The sequence below is a fragment of the Triturus cristatus genome, chromosome 5_2 (assembly GCF_964204655.1).
Source record: "Triturus cristatus chromosome 5_2, aTriCri1.1, whole genome shotgun sequence".
NCBI classification, from domain to species: Eukaryota; Metazoa; Chordata; class Amphibia; order Caudata; family Salamandridae; genus Triturus; species Triturus cristatus.
In genome coordinates this window covers 612073452-612094868 of record NC_140588.1, presented here as the reverse complement: position 1 = coordinate 612094868, position 21417 = coordinate 612073452, and the positions used below count along the sequence as shown (strand labels likewise).

Here is a 21417-nt window from a genome sequence, read left to right as displayed (position 1 = left end):
GATTTTTGATATTGAATGGGATGACCAAATATTGATGATACATTTGGATGTATCTTCCCTGTACACCAGTATTCGACATAAGAACAGCATGAATGCAGTGGCATACTTCCTAAGGGCCAGGCCCATTCAATTTTACAAACACAATGCTATGCTTTTGTAAATGTAAAAGTGATGCTGCAATAAGAATATGTTTATGTTCAATGGGACCTCTTTATACAAAAGGCTGAGGGGCACTGAGGAGCAAGCATGTGGGTTTGTGGCACGATGGAACTGCACTGATTTAAATTTGTATTTCTCTATTAACATCAGTAGAGTAGAGTTGGAATTTCTGGATGTGAAGTTGAAGGTGGCAGGCAGGAAACTGGAACCCACTGCATAAAGAAAGCCAACGGCAGGAAACAGCTCTCTACATGCTGGGAGTTTCCATCTGTGAGCACTCACTAATAGTATTTCTTATGGGGAGCTAATGAGAGCTAGAAGAATCTGTACTACTTAAGAGGGCATTGAAGAAAGCCAAGAAGAGATGACATGGATGCTGAAAGCCAGAGGCTATCCGGAAAGGATGTTGAATACAGCTAAAGCAGGGCGAGCAAATGTGGAAGGGAAGATGCCCTGCTTGGGTTGAAGAAGAAGGACAAGGCTAAAATATGCAGATTCATCAATTCCTATCATAAACAGCATGATAGAGTTAGATGGATTTTAAATAAGAACTGGCACTTTGTCAGGGGTGACTCTATTATAGGGAAGGAAGTTACAGATAGAGTTCAAATTACTTACAGAAGAGCACAGCCTATGATTGACGAGTTGGTAAGAAGTGAAGTCAAAGAGGAGAAAGGAGGTTGGTTAAAGGCAAACAAGAGTTTAACTAAATGCGGCCTGTCAGAATGGTGTTGCTATAAACAAGACTCTCACGCATCAGTGAGGCCTTTGCTTTATTTATTAGAACATTCTGCCCTTTAGTGGCAGAACATTCTAATAGCCTTATAGCCCTCGTAGCTGGGCTATACCGGCTGGAATGCGCTGCCTTTGGCCTTGCGTTGCACCGCCAATCTGTTGGCCTTTAGGAAAGGCCTAAAAACTTGGCTTTTTACTCTTTAGTATGGTAGTCTTCCTCTTATGTTATGTTTCTGCTTTCTGTCTGTCTCACTGTGTCTGCTGTCTTTAGGCGGGTCTTTAATAAAAGCGCCGGGACACTCTGTAGAGTAGCCGTGCGCTATATAAAACCCTTTTTAACATAACATAACATTCCCTTTTAAAGGCCAAGCATTCGGCTCGGGCCCGTAATGCTGGAGAGGGCCTTTAATGGTCAGTATAGCCTACTATGGCGGACTATAAAGCTTTAGGAAAGCCCCATCATTTTGTGAATCCCAGAGTTTGCAATCTCAAAATACTTTAGTGCATCGGGCCTCCACAGATAGGTCAATAATACTTATGCAGAGCCCAGAGAACAATTTTGAACAAACCACTGCACTTAGGCATAATATTTACATTCATGTTTACCCTTGCATGGCTTCAACGAGATGCATTTGCTCAATTAAAATATCACTCTTACAATCTGATTTAGCCCTCTGAAGGATGAAAGAATGACTCATGTGGAAGTCACAAGAGCGAAAAGAAAATCTATCACCAAGTTTCAAACTAGGGGAAAACAAACAAGACAAACATTCTTTTTTTTTTTACCGTGTATGCACAGAAGGCTAGAATCTCTCTTTTTATATCCCAATTATATACCATTAAAGCTATCCAAGTACGGCAGCCTATAGAGCTAAGTGTGCCTTATTTAAATGTTCACTGTTGTTATGCTGAAAAGGACATCAGATTGCGCCCCTCAGGTGTGCTGAGGTGTGTTCTTTCAGAGTTTGCATTACTGCAGACGGAAAGAGGCTCACCCTGCTTTTCCTCTGTATATCGTAGGAACAAGAAGCGCAATGCTACTGCTACATCTTAGCGATCACTGAAGCCAAAACGGTTTTAGTTTTTCTCTGAACCAAGTTCGAAGCATTAGAGAGAGAGATTTGTGAGTCAGAGTTTTAAATGTGGCTTTGGCGTTCCCTAGAATAAGACTCAGAGCCTGCAAACCGGGATAGATGTGAGGTTTGTTTTTTAGGCTGATTTGCCACTGATCCAGCCTTCGAGTTCCAGAGGAACTGCAGTGAATTTAGGTGTCATTTATTGGTATCGACAAGAAGGGTGTTGCAGTAATCTAAACTGGTAACCATCATTGCGCTGTCTATAGTGGCCATGCCTTGCCCTTTCTGAAGGGTCTCAGCTCTTAATTGAAGATTTAGATGATAGTTTGTCAATGCAACTGTAGCTTTTACCTGTGTCCTCACTGATACCTGGGGCCCTGTCACGTACCGTTCTCTGAGGGAGTAATGGGCATGTGTGCCGGTTTTCTGCACTGCTGAGGCACTTTGGTATTACAGAAGGGGCAAAAGTTGCTTGTGCGACCTCTTTTGTAATACAGATAGAGTTGGTGCACATACAGCACTGGCACTATCCTGACAGGACATTCCCTGATTAGCATTTGGGCTTGGCCCCATGTTGAAGGAAACACTTTGGGGGCGATTACGATGTCGGGCCGACTTGCGTCTGCCTACATCATCTCATAAACGGGACCGACCGACCCCGGTCAGTGGTCACGCCCGCTTCATTAGGAAGCGACTGAACACTGTTCGGTCGCATTCCAACATTTCCCTATGGGACCTTGAATTACGGATGTAAACCGGCTGTAATACATGCTCCCATAGGGAAATGGGAGGTGCTGTTCATCCCTGCACCCCGTGGCAGGACCTCAAGATGCCTCACACGGGGTGCAGGAATCAACAGTGGGGTACCATAGGTGCGCCCAACCGGAGGCCGTACACACAAGGGTGTCCTGCTGGGGCCCCCAATCATGCTTTCTGACATAGTTTCCATGTCGGACAGGCCAGCAAGGAAACTATGCTGTAAACCGTGCATTGTAATCCCGAGGGTGGAAAGGTCTGCCCTTTGGGAATACGAGCCAGTTCCGACTGGCCGACGGGCTCCTTCAGCCCATCAGAAGCCAGCCAGAATGACCAGCCAGTTTCATTCCAACCGGCTGATATATTCATTCCAACCGGCTGATATATTCATTCCAACCGGCTGATATATATTCAGCCAGTCTGAATTGAAACCGATGATGGGGGTCGCTTTCCGACCTCCATCGCAATAGGCCTCCTTGTCTCTTCACCCAGGGCATCTTATGGAGATGGCCGCAGAGCAAAGAGACTGTCAGGAGACTGTGACTGCAACCCACAAAGAGGTTTTCCAGTTGCAAACAGGGAGAGTGCGCTCTGTTTCTGAAAAAACATAGAATGTAAGAGGATGCCAACGAGCACATGTATTTTACTCATGCCAACAATGATATGGGTGATGATTTCCTGAAGGAGTGGCAACATAGTACAGTGGATTGCTTTATGACATGAAAGCAAGCTCCTATAAAACACATGGGAAGAAGAATGGAAAAACAGCTTGAACTGACTGGGGCCCTTCAGAAGGAACGTGAACAATACAAGGATACAGGGAATTGAGGTCGCCCATACAATAATGGACAAGAATTTGGAAAAACATGAAGGGGAAGCTCAGGTAAGAAAAGCGTTAACATTCCACAGGGATAGACTAGACTGTCAAAAAGCAATGGTCTACAGGTTTGCAAAGAGATTTGAACCAAACAGGATTTGAAAATAGATGGACAAGTCACTGAATACAAACATTGCAGTGTCTGAAACTAAGGAAAGCTTAGATGCAGGCTCCCCTGCTCATGAAAGAATATCTCCAATCCTAAATGTTTCCGAAGAGATGAGACTGATTCATATGTGCATGCGAGCAAGAGGACGAGGGAGAACAGTGAGAAAAGAAAAGGGTAACAGATGACCTATGTAAGTAAGATAAAATGTAGAGTGTAAACGAAATGGCAACAAGAGGGTAGCAAAAGAACTGATTGATAGCTGTTACTGCTTCGTGATCAATTTGTCATTCAAAAAAGTCACAGAACGTCATGAGAAAGTATTAAATATGGAGCTGACATTCTGCCCCGATGCTAAAACAGATTTGGCAAATTTGAGAATTGATCTATACAAATTCAAAAGGAGGCTGAAGCTGCACAAGTACTTTGCTATTTATCCAAAAAGATATATGAGAAGAAGTACCCGTACCTGTTTTAAGAACTCATTATGTACCTCATTAATCTCCTTTGAATCATTATGGACTAGAAATAGAGAATCAGTTTCTAGCTGCCACAATGGTAGTATCAGAATCTGATCTCTATGACAGAATGGGTATTGACATCAGCAATCAAGGGACCGACAGATGTAAGAGTAAGAGTTCATTCTGTCCACAAACACCAGTAGGCAACAAATTTGACTTGTTAAATGAAGTGATGTTGCAAGATCAAAACACATTAATATGGACACATGTGAGCTATAAATGTGCCAACATGATTTGACATGAATGAAAAGCCTTACAAGACCTGTGAAGTGATCTGTAATCAATGCCTCTGACAAAGGGGGCAACATGATTATGAACAGAAGACAATATATGAAGGAGGTTAAAAGGCAACTTGGAATACAGGAGCACTATGCAAAATAAACCAATGATCCAACTAACAAGTTTGCTTTTGAGTTTAATTCTAAATTATTGGAAAGAAGGGATTACTGGATCATGAAGAATACAAATATCTGAAAAACCATCACCCGAAAACACTGGCTAGCTACTTTCTAACGAAGTTGGGGGCATATTATCAAGACAGGCGATAAAATTATTGCCGCTTTAGTGGCAGAAAACTGCCGCTAAAACAGCGATAATGGGCTTGATAATATGCTCTACGGAATTCCAATTGAAGCTCAGGTTAGATGTCCTTCACATATAACATGGGCTTCAATTGGAATTCCATAGACCATATTATCAAGCCCATTATCGCCGTTTTAGCAGCAGTTTTCTGCCGCTAAAGTGGCGATAATTTTATCGCCCGTCTTGATAATATGCCCCGTAATTCATAAGTCCACCATGGTCTCTCTTGGTAAACATCTCAAGATTTATCAACCTATTTCAGTTTGAACATGTAATCACCTTTCCTTCCTACCTGAGAGATTCTTCAGACTTCTCAGCAAAAATCACTGGCATGCCATGTGAAGACAATTCATTGATGGCTACAGTTGATGTTTTTTCGGTATATAAATCAATCCAGAACGAGTTGGGCATAAGGGCATGTAAATATTTCCTATGTTCATAGTCCATCAGTTTATTATTACATACAAAGATGATCATTAACATGCTGGAATTTGTTATGCAACACAACATATTCTCATTTGGCGGAGCATATTTTCTACAATGGCAGGGTATTGCCATGAGTACTTCTTTTGCTCCAATGTATGAAAGCTATTCAGGGGATGTTAGAGAATGGAGGTCGCGTGGTCAGAAGAAAATCAAGAAAGGATGAAACATGTGAAACTATGGACCAGATTCATTGGCAACCTATTTATTATCCAAAAAGGAGACTGACACTTGCTGTAGAAGTTTATTTTAAAACTGATCAATGATTTCAGTCTAAAATTCACACATGAAATCAATGGTGAGAGTATCAATTTCCTGAACATTGCAATCTACAAGACCTAAGTAAGAATCTGTACAAAAACTCACAGGAAAGGAACAACAAACAATATCATTTTGCATGTTAACAGCAGCCATCTAAAAGCCTTGAAATGGAGCATCCCATATGGGAGAAATTGCTGAGGACGTGATGATTTTGAAGACCAATGAGCGGCTACATAAAAAGTGTCTTACAGAATGCACTGACTCGAACACAATCAAACTATAGGGTTAAAAGACAATCTGGGTGAGAGAAAATCTACAAGAGAATGCAAAAAGAAATGCAGATTTATTATGGAGTTCAACACCTTGGACCATGAAATCATGAACATGCTAAGGAAGTACTTGAGACTGAGCAATTGTTGGATGAAGAAATGAACAGTTATCTCCCTCTAATCCACTGATGACATAAAAAAGTGGCTTCCCTCGGAGATTTGTTAAGAAGAAACTCCTTGAAACCAGAAGGAAAAAAACCTGGATTTCTCAACTGACTGGAAAGGAAAAGGAAAAATGGTGGCAGTCTGGGAAAGGCAAGTCCTGTCCGCATTGCATTAACATGACCCAATACATGCTACATGATGTTAAGGAAAGAAAAATCTTGGAATACATCACATGTGAAACAAATTATGTATTCTATTTGCTGGAATAGACATATGAGAAAATATATGCTGGCAGTACTACCAACAAGGTAAAACTAAGGATACTACAACACTTGTGTTCTATAAGGAACAAGAACTTCATCTATCCTGTGTGATGGCATGCTTAGGAATTCTGGGACAGGGTTATGCCCCCTTCTCACAGTAAGTGGTCATATAGGGGGCGTATTGACCCCAAAGGTCAGTAGTCCATTAGCTACTACCCAACACTCCCCTAAGGCCCCTAAATTCAGTATTCAGGGGAGTCCCTGGCAGTAGAGAAGCAGATCCTGATTACCTAAGAAGAGATAGGACACCGAACAGCCACAAAAGCGGAAGAGGAGAGAAGAAGCAGCTGACCTGGTACTAGACCCACCACCTGCCTGCATCCCTCGTTGAAAACTGCACCAAAGCCAACTCGTCCTACAACTGTTGACTCCAGATCCTTGGGAGGACTGCCTACATTCGATGAAGACTAAGGCCTCCAGTGAACAGCAGACCTGTTCTGAAGAAACTCCAAAAGAGAAGACTCTGAGGCCTCTGGAATCACCAGAATCTGACACCCGAAGACACCACTGCACCGTTGCCTCCAGCATGGTAGTTCGAGCTGGACTATTCCCATGAGGCACAGGGTCAAGACTAATTTGCATATAGCTGGGTCTGAACTGAGGTGGCGAAGTGAGCTAAAGAATGATGATGGATTCAACACAGATCTGTGACTGGGGGTAAGTGTCTGGAAAGTTTCAGCGCTCCGTCCATCATCTCCTTATGTTTGCTTTGTTCGCCCTAAGTTGGCAGGGTATGCCCAGAGGTGGGTCCCTAGCTCACTTGGCCACTAGATTCAAGGTAGCCTGGCTGATGAAGGGTGTTACCCAGAAACCAGTCCCAGGATGCTTGTTTTCAGTTCAGGGAAGACCTGGCTTTGCAGTCCAGGCTGGACTGTTCCCATGAGGCACAGGGTCAAGACTGATTTGCATATATCTGTGTCTGAACTGAGGTGGCGAAGTGAGCTAAAGAATGATGATGGATTTCAACCCAGATCAGTGACTGGGGATGAGTGTCTGAAAAGATTCACTGCTCTGTCCATCATCTCCTTGTGTTGGCTTTGTTCGCCCTAATTTGGCAGGGTATGCCCAGAAGTGGGTCCCTTGCTCACTTTGCCACTGGATTCAAGGTAGCCTGGCTGATGAAGGGTGTTACCCAGAAACCGGTCCCAGGATGCTTGTTTTCAGTTCAGGGAAGACCTGGCTTGGCAGTTCGGCTGGACTGTTCCCATGAGGCACAGGGTCAAGACTAATTTGCATATAGCTGGGTCTGAACTGAGGTGGCGAAGTGAGCTAAAGAATGATGATGGATTCAACACAGATCTGTGACTGGGGGTGAGTGTCTGAAAAGTTTCAGCGCTCCGTCCATCATCTCCTTATGTTTGCTTTGTTCTCCCTAAATTGGCAGGGTGTGCCCAGACCTGGGTCCCTTGCTCACTTGGCCACTAGATTCAAGGAAGCCTGGCTGATGAAGGGTGTTACCCAGAAACCGGTCCCAGGATGCTTGATTTCAGTTCAGGGAAGACCTAGCTTTGCAGTTCGGGCTGGACTGTTCCCATGAGGCACAGGGTCAAGATTGATTTGCATATATCTGGGTCTGAACTTAGGTGGCGAAGTGAGCGAAAGAATGATGATGGATTCAACCCAGATCTGTGACTGGGGGTGAGTGTCAGAAACCTTTCAGCGCTCCGTCCATCATCTCCTTATGTTTGCTTTGTTCTCCCTAAGTTGGCAGGGTATGCCCAGAGGTGGGTCCCTTGCTCACTTTGCCACTGGATTTAAGGTAGCCTGGCTGATGAAGGGTGTTACCCAGAAACTGGTCCCAGGATGCTTGTTTCCAGTTCAGGTAAGACCTGGCATGGCAGTTCGGGCTGGACAGTTCCCATGAGGCACCGGGTCAAGACTGATTTGCATATAGCTGGGTCTGAACTGAGGTGTCGAAGTGAGCTAAAGAATGATGATGGATTCAAACCAGATCTGTGAATGGGGGTGAGTGTCTGAAAAGTTTCAGCCAACTGTCCATCATCTCCTTGTGTTTGCTTTGTTTGCCCTAAGTTGGCAGGGTATGCCCAGAAGTGGGTCCCTTGCTCACTTTGCCACTGGATTCAAGGTAGCCTGGCTGATAAAGGGTGTTACCCAGAAACCAGTCCCAGGATGCTTGTTTTCAGTTCAGGGAAGACCTGGCTTGGCAGTTCAGCTGGACTGTTACCATGAGGCACAGGGACAAGACTGATTTGCATATAGCTGGATCAGAACTGAGGTGGTGAAGTGAGCTAAAGAATGATGATGGATTCAACCCAGATCTGTGACTGGGGGTGGGTGTCTTAAAAGTTTCAGTGCTCCGTCCATCATGTCCTTGTGTTTGCTTTGATCGCCCTAAGTTGGCAGGGTATGCCCAGACGTAGGTACTTTGCTCACTTTGCCACTGGTTTCAAAATAGCCTGGCTGATGAAGGGTGTTACCCAGAAACTAGTTCCAGGATGCTTGTTTCCGGTTGAGGGAAGGCCTGGTTTTGCAGTTCATGCTGGACTGTTCCCATGAGGCACTGTGTCAAGACTGATTCACATATAGTGGGATCTGAACTGAGGTGGCGGAGTGAGATTGAGAATGATGATGGATTCAACCCAGATCTGTTACTGGGGGTGAGTGTATGAAAAGTTTCAGCGCTCCGTCCACCATCTCCTTGTGTTTGCTTTGTTCGCCCTAAGTTGGCAGGGTATGCCCAGACGTGGGTGCCTTGCTCACTTTGCCACTGGATTCAAGGTAGCCTGGCTGATGAAGGGTGTTACTCTGCAACTGGTCACAGGATGCTTTTTTCCAGTTCACGGAAGATTTGGCTTGGAAGTTCAGGCTGGACTGTTCCCATGAGGCTCAGGGTCAAGAGTGATTTGCATATATCTGTGTCTGAACTGAGGTGGTGAGGTGAGCTAAAGAATGATGATGGATTCAACCCAGATCTGTGACAAGGGGTGAGAGTCTGAAAGAGTTCACTGCTCCGTTCATCATCTCCTTGTGTTTGCTTTGTTCGCCCTAAGTTGGCAGGGTATGCCCAGAAGTGGGTCCCATGCTCACTTTGCCACTGAATTCAAGATAGCCTGGCTGATGAAGGCTGTTACCCAGAAACTGGTCCCAGGAGGCTTTTTTCCAGTTCAGGGAAGACCTGGTTTTGCAGTTCAGGCTGGACTGTTCCCATGAGACACAGGGTCAAGACTGATTTGCATATATTTGGGTCTGAACTGAGGTGGCGAAGTGAGCTAAAGAATGACGGATTCAACCCAGCTCTGTGACTGGGGTGAGTGTGTGAAAAGTTTCAGCGTTCCGCCCACCATCTCCTTGTGTTTGCTTTGTTCGCCCTAAGTTGGCAGGGTATGCCCAGACCTGGGTCCCTTGCTCACTTGGCCACTGGATTCAAGGTAGCCTGGCTGATGAAGGGTGTCACCCAGAAATCGGTCCCAGGATGCTTGTTTTCAGTTCAGGGAAGACCTGGCTTGGCAGTTCGGCTGGACTGTTCCCATGAGGCACAGGGACAAGACTGATTTGCATATAGCTGGATCAGAACTGAGGTGGTGAAGTGAGCTAAAGAATGATGATTGATTCAACCCAGATCTGTGACCGGGGGTGGGTGTCTTAAACGTTTCAGTGCATCATGTCCTTGTGTTTGCTTTGATCGCCCTAAGTTGGCAGGGTATGCCCAGACGTAGGTACTTTGCTCACTTTGCCACTGGATTCAAAATATCCTGGCTGATGAAGGGTGTTACCCAGAAACTAGTCCCAGGATGCTTGTTTCCGGTTGAGGGAAGGCCTGGTTTTGCAGTTCAGGCTGGACTGTTCCCATGAGGCACTGTGTCAAGACTGATTCACATATAGTTGGATCTGAACTGTGGTGGCGGAGTGAGATAAAGAATAATGATGGATTCAACCCAGATCTGTTACTGGGGGTGAGTGTCTGAAAAGTTTCAGCGCTCCGTCCACCATCTCCTTGTGTTTGCTTTGTTCGCCCTAAGTTGGCAGGGTATGCCCAGACATGGGTGCCTTGCTCACTTTGCCACTGGATTCAAGGTAGCCTGGCTGATGAAGAGTGTTACTCTGAAACTGGTCACAGGATGCTTTTTTGCAGTTCACGGAAGATTTGGCTTGGAAGTTCAGGCTGGACTGTTCCCATGAGGCTCAGGGTCAAGAGTGATTTGCATATATCTGTGTCTGAACTGAGGTGGCGAGGTGAGCTAAAGAATGATGATGGATTCAACCCAGATCTGTGACAAGGGGTGAGAGTCTGAAAGAGTTCACTGCTCCGTTCATCATCTTCTTGTGTTTGCTTTGTTCGCCCTAAGTTGGCAGGGTATGCCCAGAAGTGGGTCCCATGCTCACTTTGCCACTGAATTCAAGATAGCCTGGCTGATGAAGGCTGTTACCCAGAAACTGGTCCCAGGATGCTTGTTTCCAGTTCAGGGAAGACCTGGTTTTGCAGTTCAGGCTGGACTGTTCCCATGAGACACAGGGTCAAGACTGATTTGCCTATATTTGGGTCTGAACTGAGGTGGCGAAGTGAGCTAAAGAATGACGGATTCAACCCAGCTCTGTGACTGGGGGTGAGGGTCTGAAATGTTTCAGCGTTCCGCCCACCATCTGCTTGTGTTTGCTTTGTTCGCCCTAAGTTGGCAGGCTATGCCCAGACGTGGGTCCCTTGCCCACTTTGCCACTGGATTCAAGGTAGCCTGGCTGATGAAGGGTGTCACCCAGAAATCGGTCCCAGGATGCTTGTTTTCAGTTCAGGGAAGACCTGGCTTGGCAGTTTGGCTGGACTGTTCCCATGAGACACAGGGTCAAGACTGATTTGCATATATCTGGGTCTGAACTGAGGTGGCGAAGTGAGCTAAAGAATGATGATGGATTCAACCCAGCTCTGTGACTGGGGGTGAGTGTCTGAAAAGTTTCAGCATTCCGCCCACCATCTCCTTGTGTTTGCTTTGATCGCCCTAAGTTGGCAGGGTATGCCCAGATGAAGGGGGCGTTGCTCACTTTGCCACTGGATTCAAGGTAGCCTGGCTGATGAAGGGTTTTACCCAGAAACCAGTCCCAGGATGCTTGTTTCTGGTTCAGGGAAGACCTGGCTTGGCAGTACGGGCTGGACTGTTCCCATGAGGCAAAGGGTGAAGACTGATTTGCATATAGCTAGGTCTGAACTGAGGTGGCGAAGTGAGCGAAAGGCTGGTTCAGCCTGACTGGCTTCCTAGGCAGAGCCTTTTTACAGTGACCAATCCCCTTTGAAACACATTGGACTCCCGACGCTGATTTGCACCCTGCACCCAGCCGCACACATGCCGCTGGTGGTGTACTGCTGGTGCTGCCTTGGACCTTACCCGCCACTCACCTTAACTGCTGGAGATTGATCCTGTAAGTCTATGTACTTTACCTTTTTGCAGAACCTGTTCTTCCTTATGTAGGATAACATTGCAGAACTCAGAAATTGCAGTGTCCACTTTTTATAGTGAAAGGTATTTATATTTAAAAACATAGTTGCCTGAACGATTTTGCTCTGATGCCAAATCATATATAAAGGTATGGGTATTTTTTTTATTTGGTGTGGATCTCCTTCTTAAGTCGTGTTGTCATTTATTAATCATTGTGGGTATTTTGCAAATATCTTACACTCCTCTGTGTTAAGGCTAAGGCTGCTCGACCACACTACCCCCTAATAGAGCACTTTAGGATTGCATAGCAAACCCCTGACAATATATGATCTTATTGATATATCACATGCGGAGCCAGCTTCCTACAACTATGGCATATGATATTCATAAAAGTCTGAGAGGGGGGGATCAAGAATTACAACTGTGAAGGGTAGAGTCTGGTCTTCTTGTGCTTTTTTACGTGGGGTCATAATCTGGATGCTGAGTTACATGCAGGGCTTAATTTGTGCCGGTGCTTTCCAGTGCTTAGCACCGGTACTTTCTTCACAGGGCCGGGTCTACACTCTTGCACTGCACGCACCAGGCGCACGAGTCCATTTTTCAATTTCTGTTAAACTTGTACTGCGTGTGATGTGTGTAGTTGTCAGACTCTCGTGCCGCCCGTGCCGCAGTGTGTTTCGCATCTTCTGAGGAGTGAGTGAGTCACTCACGCATGCTCAGCCTCACACACACTGGCTGTCTGTATATAAAATTTAAATAAACAACTTGGGGCAGATTTATGTTCCCTGGCGCATCCCTGCAAATCAGCATGGATGCGCCATGAAGATGCGTCACGCAAGTTTGCCCTTGTGCCACCGCAGATGCGCCGCATTTACAATGCGCAAGGACAAGCAGATACGTGACGCATCTGCCGGCGTAAGGTTGGCGCAGTGCTGAAGTTGCATCGCAAGCGCGACGCAACTTCAGCACTGTTCCAACCTACCCTATCCCTAACATGGTGCGTCAAGTCTTACGCCTGCTTCAAGCAGGCGCAGGGTTTTGACGCATCAGCGTTGGGAAAGTGACTCAGTGAAATCTTATAGATTTCACTGAGTCACTTTTAAGGGGCGTTCCTGCGACGGAACGCCCCCCCTGAGTAGCAACGCCCACATGAAACCTGACGCAGGTTTCATGTGGCGCAGGGCTTTACACCGTGACGCATCTCAGAGATGCGTCTCGATGTAAATGGGGCGCAACATGGCGCAGGGTTTACACAGCCGCTGCGTCACAAAAGTGACGTAACGGCGGCGTGAAAGGGGCGCAAGTCCCTCATAAATCTGCCCCCTTGTCTTTAACTTAACTGATTGTCATGGTGGCGGCAATGCACGCGGCATCATCGCACTGCGTGCTGCGGAGGCCTTCGTGGGCTGGCCGGAGGAGGACTGCTTTGGGCGTTTTTTGGGCTCGATTTTGGTTGTGATGGGGCGGCTGTGCGGCAACGTGCGCAGATTTTTTACAAATTGCTGACACGTCCCGCCCCAGCATAACCAACGCATAACCAACCGTTACGCGCGCATCAGGCAGCTGAGCGGGTCATCATTAAAGTCGGCCCCGCCCCCCGAGGCCCGACCCGAGTTTGCCACTGCCTGGCCCTGGTTACGGTAGCTAGCAGCAGCAGTGTAGCAGCACCGGTCCGGACCGACCAGGCCTGCTAATCGCAGCCGTTGTGTGTCTGGCTCTGGCTGACTGGCTGCTCCCTCTGTGTCCCAACTCGAGTCCCTGCCGGCTGGCCCACCACAGCAGGTAACGGACGGAACGATGTTGTTAAGTTAAGTCAAGAGTAGTAGTACTTTATGATCCCCACAATATGATTTTTAGGTGTGATAATGAAACAAATGGCTGGAGGAAGGAGAGCAATATTGGAAATTGTTAATTGCTATCGGCCAGTTCAGACATAGTTGGAGCTGAATTACATTCCAGAATTGACTCCTATGCATCACGAGCGCTTTGGGAACAGCCTGTCGCCTTTGTTTAAGTTTGTTAGTGTTATATTGTGAAGAGCGAGCACAATAACAATGCATCCCGCCCCAGCCAAGCGAAGTGCTTCTTAGTTTATATTTAGTGACACTGGCTGCAGCATAAAGATCAATCAGTCGCTCCTCAAGTGTGTGGTCATTAAACGGCCCGAGTCCCGAGGCCAACAATTGACAGAAATGTCCGGTATGTGAAGATTTCCTCATCCCCTCAGCTCAGGGCGCGCGCCTGGATGCCACAAGTAATGTCTCGCTGAGGTCACGTGGAATGCGGGTCGTAAAATAAGAATATAAAATCACACATTTAAACCTTGAGCTGCCGGGATCTGTGCAGCTGAACAGGGCCAGCCACCTGCCTGGCTCTGGTGCCTTCCTGCTGGGTGTGGCCCCTGAGGGCCCAGGGGTGTGGGTGACACCCCTACTATAGAGAGCCCGTCCATCTGCGTGGCTCTGGTGTGCCTTACTCTGGGTGTGGCCCCTGAGGGCCCAGGGGGGTGAGTGGCTCTCCTGCTGAAGGGAGCCCGCCACCTGCCTGGCTCTGGTGCCTTCCTCTGGGTGTGGGTGACCCTGCTGTTGAAGGGAGCCCGCCTCCTGGCCCATGGGTTACTCCGTCACAACGGGGACGAATATCATGCCCGCTGAAATATAAATTCCATTATATGCTATGGTTTTAATATTTCAGCGGATGGGATATCGGTCACCGTGGTGACGGAGTAACCCATCCGCCAAGGTCTAAATCAGGCCCGCCGCCCTATGTCTTAAAATCTATAAAAAGAAGTACAAAAAATATGAAACTAATAAATACGCGGATCAAGCTAACTAAAAATTTACTGATTTTCACATTTCTAATTCCAAAGCAGTTTTTGTCTTCAAATTTCATAAAATGAAAAAGTGTAAGAAAATCTAATACATGCAAGTTATTTGATTGTGCCACACATCCATGTTATTGCTTCCAGACGAGTTAAAAATGAGCCCGCTGCCAACCTCACAACACCTTTTTCTACCCTGCCCAGCTCTCTGCAGATTTATTTAGTTTCTGAGAACTGCTTCCACACTCAGTCACTCTAGTAATAGTTCTGCTTTACAAGCATGTTGTCAACAGCCCTCCCTCCCCCCACGATGCTGTCTCAAGGGGGCCTGCATGAAACCGCTCTCTGCACAAACACCCCCTTCGTCTAACACCATCAATGCAACGGACAGATGATGCGCTAGCAGCTAGAAGCCATTCCTGAGTCTTGGCGCTTGAATACCTCTCTCTATCCAGCTCCCAGCAGAACACCCCCCCCCCCAGTCCTTTCTTTGTGTCTTATGTCCAAGACTTCGCCAGCAGCCCAGCAATGACCCGGGTCATAACCTCAGACCTGAAAATGAGGTTTTCTTGAAGGGCCTGGAGGCTGGGCTGGGAATGCCCCATGCGTGAACAGACACTCAGTCCTTCTGCTCTGCAGCGTCACGGATTGTGCCAGTTGTGCGGAATAAGTAGCCACGGTAGAAACTCCACCCAGTAAGCAAGAGTGTGTAACCCTTACCCTGCCTTGCCTGCCCTAAACATTGCATTCCCTACCCCCTCTTCCTTCCAAGTTATGTATGCGAGATTGCAAGTTACTCGCTCAGCCTCAATGCCCACTATCGGAGGATGGCACAGACAGGAAATTAGAACCACTAACTGTGTTCTGACATTTGAGCAGTTGCAAGTTTTTTTTGTATAAATCCACATATTTCGGTTCTTGTATTAAAAGATCAGTGAGAGGCCTATAGAGCAACGGATTGAGGTTCCTGCTTGCACTGCCTTGGAAGACATTTAGCTCCAGTTTCCTTGATATGTATGTAGTATGTATATATAAATATCTATATCTCTAATAAAAAGCGAGATGTTAAATAAACTGTTAGCCTTTTTTCCTACCAGTAAGTAGTTGCACATCTACTGAATGACCCCAAAGTCTTAAAGGCTCTTTAAGCAAGCGGCGTGCCATGGTTTTGTGCTTGTAAATTCGTAATGTAATTGTGCTGTGCCTTAATATGCATTACATTTTATGTGCAAAAACAACTGACCGGAGTAGGTCAGCGTCAGCCTGGCAGTGTTCTCCATGAATTTAATTCGAACTTCAAAGCAATCTATATTGCGCATCACCTGAGCTGCAGCATTTGATTAAAACAGGCAGCCCCGTGGACTCTTCATGCCACTGGCTTTTTTGAGTGGCTCGTGCGGATTTATTTTTCCTAAGAATTGTTTGCTTTAATTTATGGCGGTGGCCGGCAGAGCTGCTGCAGTATGTGTCTACTAAGGAAATACCTGGGGCTTAATGAAGTTTAGTTATGCCTCTACTTTCTTCACTTCATTATTACTACCAGCTGCGGAAGCATGGTAGCAAGAGGGAGGTGAGTTGAAGAATAACTTCGAAGGGGAAAGGGTAGGCAGCAGAGACAGAGACAGAGGTAAAGAGGGCTGAACCCTGAGCCGTGAGGTCAGATACCAAGAGAGATGACAGAGCAATAGATGGGCGAGGACTTAGATAGAAGGAAAGATATATGGAGAAAGACAGGGTGTTGAGGAGGGATAGGCAGAGAAACACAATCCGAGATAGAGGTAGGCAGGGGTAGGGCCGGGGCAGGGCGAGAGATTTAGCGAGGAAAAATAGAAGCAAGTAAGAGAGAGAAAGAAAGAATACCGGGGACTCCGCTACATTATGCTTCCAAACAGGGCGTACATTTCCGAGACTATTCAACAAGTTCGAGCGATGTTTGTAATTTTTAGGACAAAGTTATGGTGAAAATGTACTCTATTCTGCTCGGTAGAAAAAATATTTCTCTAGTGTGCCCTGCAACAAAACTGAAATCCAAAATATCTATAATACTCTAGGCCTTCGATTCTTACTCCCGAAAGTCATCACATTTACGTTTATTTTTCAAATGTGTAAATTTGATATGTGAAATCAATAAGTCTGCACAGGTGTTCAAGGCCGAACATAGATGTAAAGTTTCCCTCCTAATACACACCTAATATTAGATAATTTTTTTTTATTTTACAGAGTTTTATATAGCGCAAACTTGACCCCAAGCCGGTATCGGGTATCAGAGCGCTTTACATAGCACCAGTTGCGTTACACGAGGACACATTCATATTTATTTGTTAGGCACGGGGAGATTAAGTGATTTGTCCAGAATCACAGGATGTTCAGCGTCATTGCCGAGACTTGAACCCAGATTCTAGGTCAACCGCCCTAGCCTTTAAGCCAACTTCTCTCCCATACATTGCTACAACACACAGCTATTGCAGGAAGCTTAACAAATAATCCCTGCCAGCACAAGCATCTGGGATAGGCTCGGGATAGCTTGCAGTTTCACTCTTACCATTAAACACAGGCCTACATACTGCCTGCAAAGTGGCCTTGACGGCTTGACCCCAGGCACGGTCTGCTTTTCGGATCTGGGTAAGTCAGAGTTTTCCCCATTTCGAGGGAGGCCAGCTCAACTCGCCAGCCCATTCCTGAGATTGCCTTCAGTTAAAGTGTCAAGCCCAGGAGGTACCAAACATCCTGGATGTGACGGCAGGAGTCATGTGACTCGGGTCCCCTCTATATAAATCTGTCTTCCTCACAGGACAGGACGCCCTTTGCTTCAGAGTCCTATGTCGAGCCATCTTGAATCTTTACCGCTGCTTCGTAGAGCTATGCCTACATTCTGCAGCATATCATTAACAACTAGAGATGTCTGGTAGCTACTCAACTGTCCAAAGAATCAGCCGATTAAGCACGTATTCTACCACAGCACTGTTTAGAGCAGGAAGTTGAGGCACTTTGGTTTGTTGAGTTTAGGATTGTGGAAAGATTTGGTTCATATCTCCAACGCCACTCAACAAGTAGTGGTGTTAAAAATGCTCCACTGCAACATACCTTACCACATCCTCACTCACCACCTCCGCCGGTATTAATTTGCTATGTTTGTCCTTAGTGTGATGTTTGGATTTTTCACAATGGTACGATTTCTTTTGTGATGTAACATTGAGGGCAGCACCAACACTCTGAACATTGTTCCATCGCCACTGGCTTGAGTGCCTTTGTTTGACATTTTCATGCTTTCTGGCCTGAGGCTGGGTGGCTTTGTGTTACGTTTCCATGGTTCCTGGTCTGAGTACTTATGTGTGACATTTCCATGCTTTCTGGCCTGGGTGCTTATGTGTGACATTTCCATGCTTTCTGGCCTGGGTGCTTATGTGTGACATTTCCATGCTTTCTAGCCTGGGTGCTTATGTGTAACATTTCCATGCTTTCTGGCCTAGGTGCTTACGTGTGACATATCCATGCTTTCTAGACTGGGTGCTTATGTCAGGTCATCATTTACGATTTACTATGCTAAGAAAGTTAATACAGCTAAAAATGTCATGAGAAATGAGTTGTGCACCATTTTGGTCTTTTAACAAAATGTTCTTGAGGGGGGAATTCCCCCCCCCCCTCCCCCCCAACACCTCTAGCAGTCGTTAGGCTCGCTGCACTCGCTTTCTATGCACTGTATGGGGGCTGGTCTAACAAAACTTTCCCGAGTTTCTTTGGGTTCCCAGTCCGGCTCAAGTGTTGAATAAGTAATACTTTGTGTGAATCACAGTGTGTAACTAACCCTGCACACTGCCACCTCACCCTGCTGTAGTAATACCGAAAGCCAAAGCTTAAAAGTGAGGCAAACTTTAAAGACTGTTTGTCTTTCCAGTGAGCGCTGCAGGGCAGGCAGGGGTATGATTTGGAAAATGGCTGAATTTGGGTAGGCAAAATAAGATCCATTTGGGTTGTACTTGTAGTTAGTCATGGATGGTAATAGAGGTGCCGCTGCTGCAGAAATGTCTTTGGTGCAAACTGCAAATAAATATTAATTGTACCTGTTACTTAGATGAATTGACATCACAATTCGCACATGTCTAGCGTGTTTTCTTTCACTTTGCTTCCCTAGAATGTCACACACTGGACAGAAGAAGATTTCAAGCTACTTCACAAAATTTAAGCCCAAAGATGATGAAGAGCCTGCTAGCAAACTTCCTAGAAAAGACCATGTACTTCCAATGGATGAAGGGAACAAGGAACATGATGAAGTGCGAGAGAAGGCACTAGATGAGGGTGACATCCCTTCTGGCACTGGTGTTATCACCCCTACAGAAGGAAATACAGAAGATAATCCTCTTAGAGATGAGCAGCATCATGCTGTGGAGATTGCTACAGAGACAGAGGAAACACCAAGCACTAGCAAACAGTTTGACATATCACGTAATCCACATTCAGACAGAGTTTTTAGGAAAGGCATTCTTCCTAAAGGTTGGAAACATGACCAAAAAATATATTTCCAACGCAAGCATTCATGGTTAATTGTTAAAGGCCCAAACCTTGGCTGTTCTGTGTGTCGCCAAGTCTGTGATCTTGGTGCTGAGAAATCAAGGGGAATGAAATTGACCAAAGAATGGACTGAGTCTACTGTGAAGGCATATGGAATCAATATAGAACAGCAGCAAAAATCATTGAGGAAAAAGATTGGAGAACATGCACAAAGCAAGGCTCCTATTGCAACTTTAAAAATCTTAGAAAAGGCTCAAAAAGAACCTTTATTGCAAATAACTGCTAAAGCGCTATCTGTACAAATGACAACAACAGCCAGAATATTCCGTGTAGCTTATAAGGAAGCAAAGCGGAACAGGCCTGCGTATGGTTTTGAAACCGAGATAGACTGCCACCATTTGAATGGACTGGATATGGGGCGGATTTTGCACTCCAATGTAGCTTGCTCAAACATACAACGCCACATAGCCTCAGAAATGAAGAGGAAGATATTTGCCAAAGTTATTGAACTTTCCCCAAAAGTAAGTCTTTTACTAGATGAAGGCACTGCGTTAAATAGGAAAAGTTCTTTAATTGTGTACATGCGAATGCAGCTACCTGCCATGGACTCCCCAGCTAATATTTTTGTTGACCTCATTGAGCTGAGTGATTTGTCAGCTGACGGTATAGTAAACAGTTTACTATCTGCACTAAAAAAAAGCTCCAGTTAACATAAGTGAGGACATTCTCTCCAAATGCCTGGTTTCAGTTGCTTGTGATGGCGCTTCAGTGATGTTTGGCCGCCACAGTGGTGTTGTGAAGAGGTTGCAAGAAAAAATCTCTCCCAATATTGTAGCCTGGCACTGCTCAGCACATCGCCTGGAACTTGCTGTTCATGATGTCATGAAAGATATTGGCGCTACAAATCATTTCAAAAACTTACTTGATAAGCTTTATTCTCTATTTGCCACATCTGTTAAAAACCGTTTGGAGCTAAAAGAATGTGCAGAAGCTCTTGACATTCAGCTTTGCAGAATAGGTCGAGTGTTAGATACTCGTTGGGTTGCTTCAAGCTTTAGAACAGTGGAGGCTATTTGGAATGCATATCCTGCGCTCTACAAGCACTTTACTAGTACAGCTGTTGATGGGTCCCATGACAGTTCAACACAAAATATGTACACAGGCCTAGGAAGGCGGTTATCATCTATACAGTTTGTTGCTAATCTTGGCCTCATGTATGATGCTCTTCAGGAGTTATCAGAGTTATCACTCGAGTTACAGAAACGTGACTCTACAATCATTGATGCTCATCGAGCTATTTGTCGGCAAATAGCAGTGTTTGAGGCAATGGTAGACAGGCAAGGGAACCACTTCTCACAGTGTAAAAAGGGCATAGAAGAAAGTATATTCCAAGGTGTGATGCTGCACAAAGGAAAGACCACGGACAAAATCATTGAACAGGGACAGTTTCTTTTCTAAGACATCGTTTGTTGTCTACAGGAGGTACTAATTCTACTGACAAAAAGGCTGAGTACGAGACACTGATTAGCGAAGTGAACGTTTTATACAAACAGTACTGGCCTGATGATCTACCTGTTCTCTATGGTGAAAGTGATATTGAGTCTCTGTGTAAAAGATTCAACATTGCCAGTCGAGAAACCATACGTGCTTACAGAGAGTATAAGGAATCTGGAGGAAAAGAAATTAAAAGGCAGTTCAAGGAGCTTTTGATGGCCTTACACACCATTGCTATCAGCACTGCAGAATGTGAGCGGGGCTTTTCTCAAATGAATCTTATATGCACATCTACAAGAGCATCACTGCTGACTGAAACAATATCTTCTTTAATGGTCTTAAATCTTGTTGGTCCACCATTTAAGAAATTCAACCCCATTCCCTATGTTCAGTCATGGCTTGCAAAAGGACGAAGAGCAGCTGATGACACTAGGAGTAAAGCAAGGAAGAGGAAGACTTGGAATGCACAAGCAATTTAGACAGTTTATGGGTTTTTCTGGAACAATAGATGCTGCTAGGCCAGTCCAACTGTTTTTTAAAAGTTAGGCTTTACTGTGTTTGGGTATTTAATTTTTGTTCTACTATATAGGTTATTTATTTATTTATTTGCTTTTATAACACTTTATTGACGGTCTCAATTTGTTTCATATTTTGTTATATTTATGTGCCTTTCCTGTTTGGAGGTTGTATTTATTGTTCTATTTTATACATTTTATTTATTTTGTTTTTATAAGACTTACCTTGCTTTTTTGTTTTTCATTTTAGAACATGTCTTTATTTGTATTTATCTGTATTTTATTCTTAGTTATTTTGTCTTTATATATTTATATTTTGTATGGCACTATGGTCATTTTGCACTAGTAGGTATGACTTGAAATGCGTAGATTCAAACT

The 21417-nt window shown here is 45.3% G+C and overlaps 1 pseudogene; it reads left to right on the top strand.

Moving 5' to 3' along the window:
- Positions 1–21003, top strand: part of LOC146829066 (E3 SUMO-protein ligase KIAA1586-like) — a 29556-nt pseudogene extending 8553 nt beyond the window's left edge.
- Positions 21004–21417: the final 414 nt, after the last annotated feature.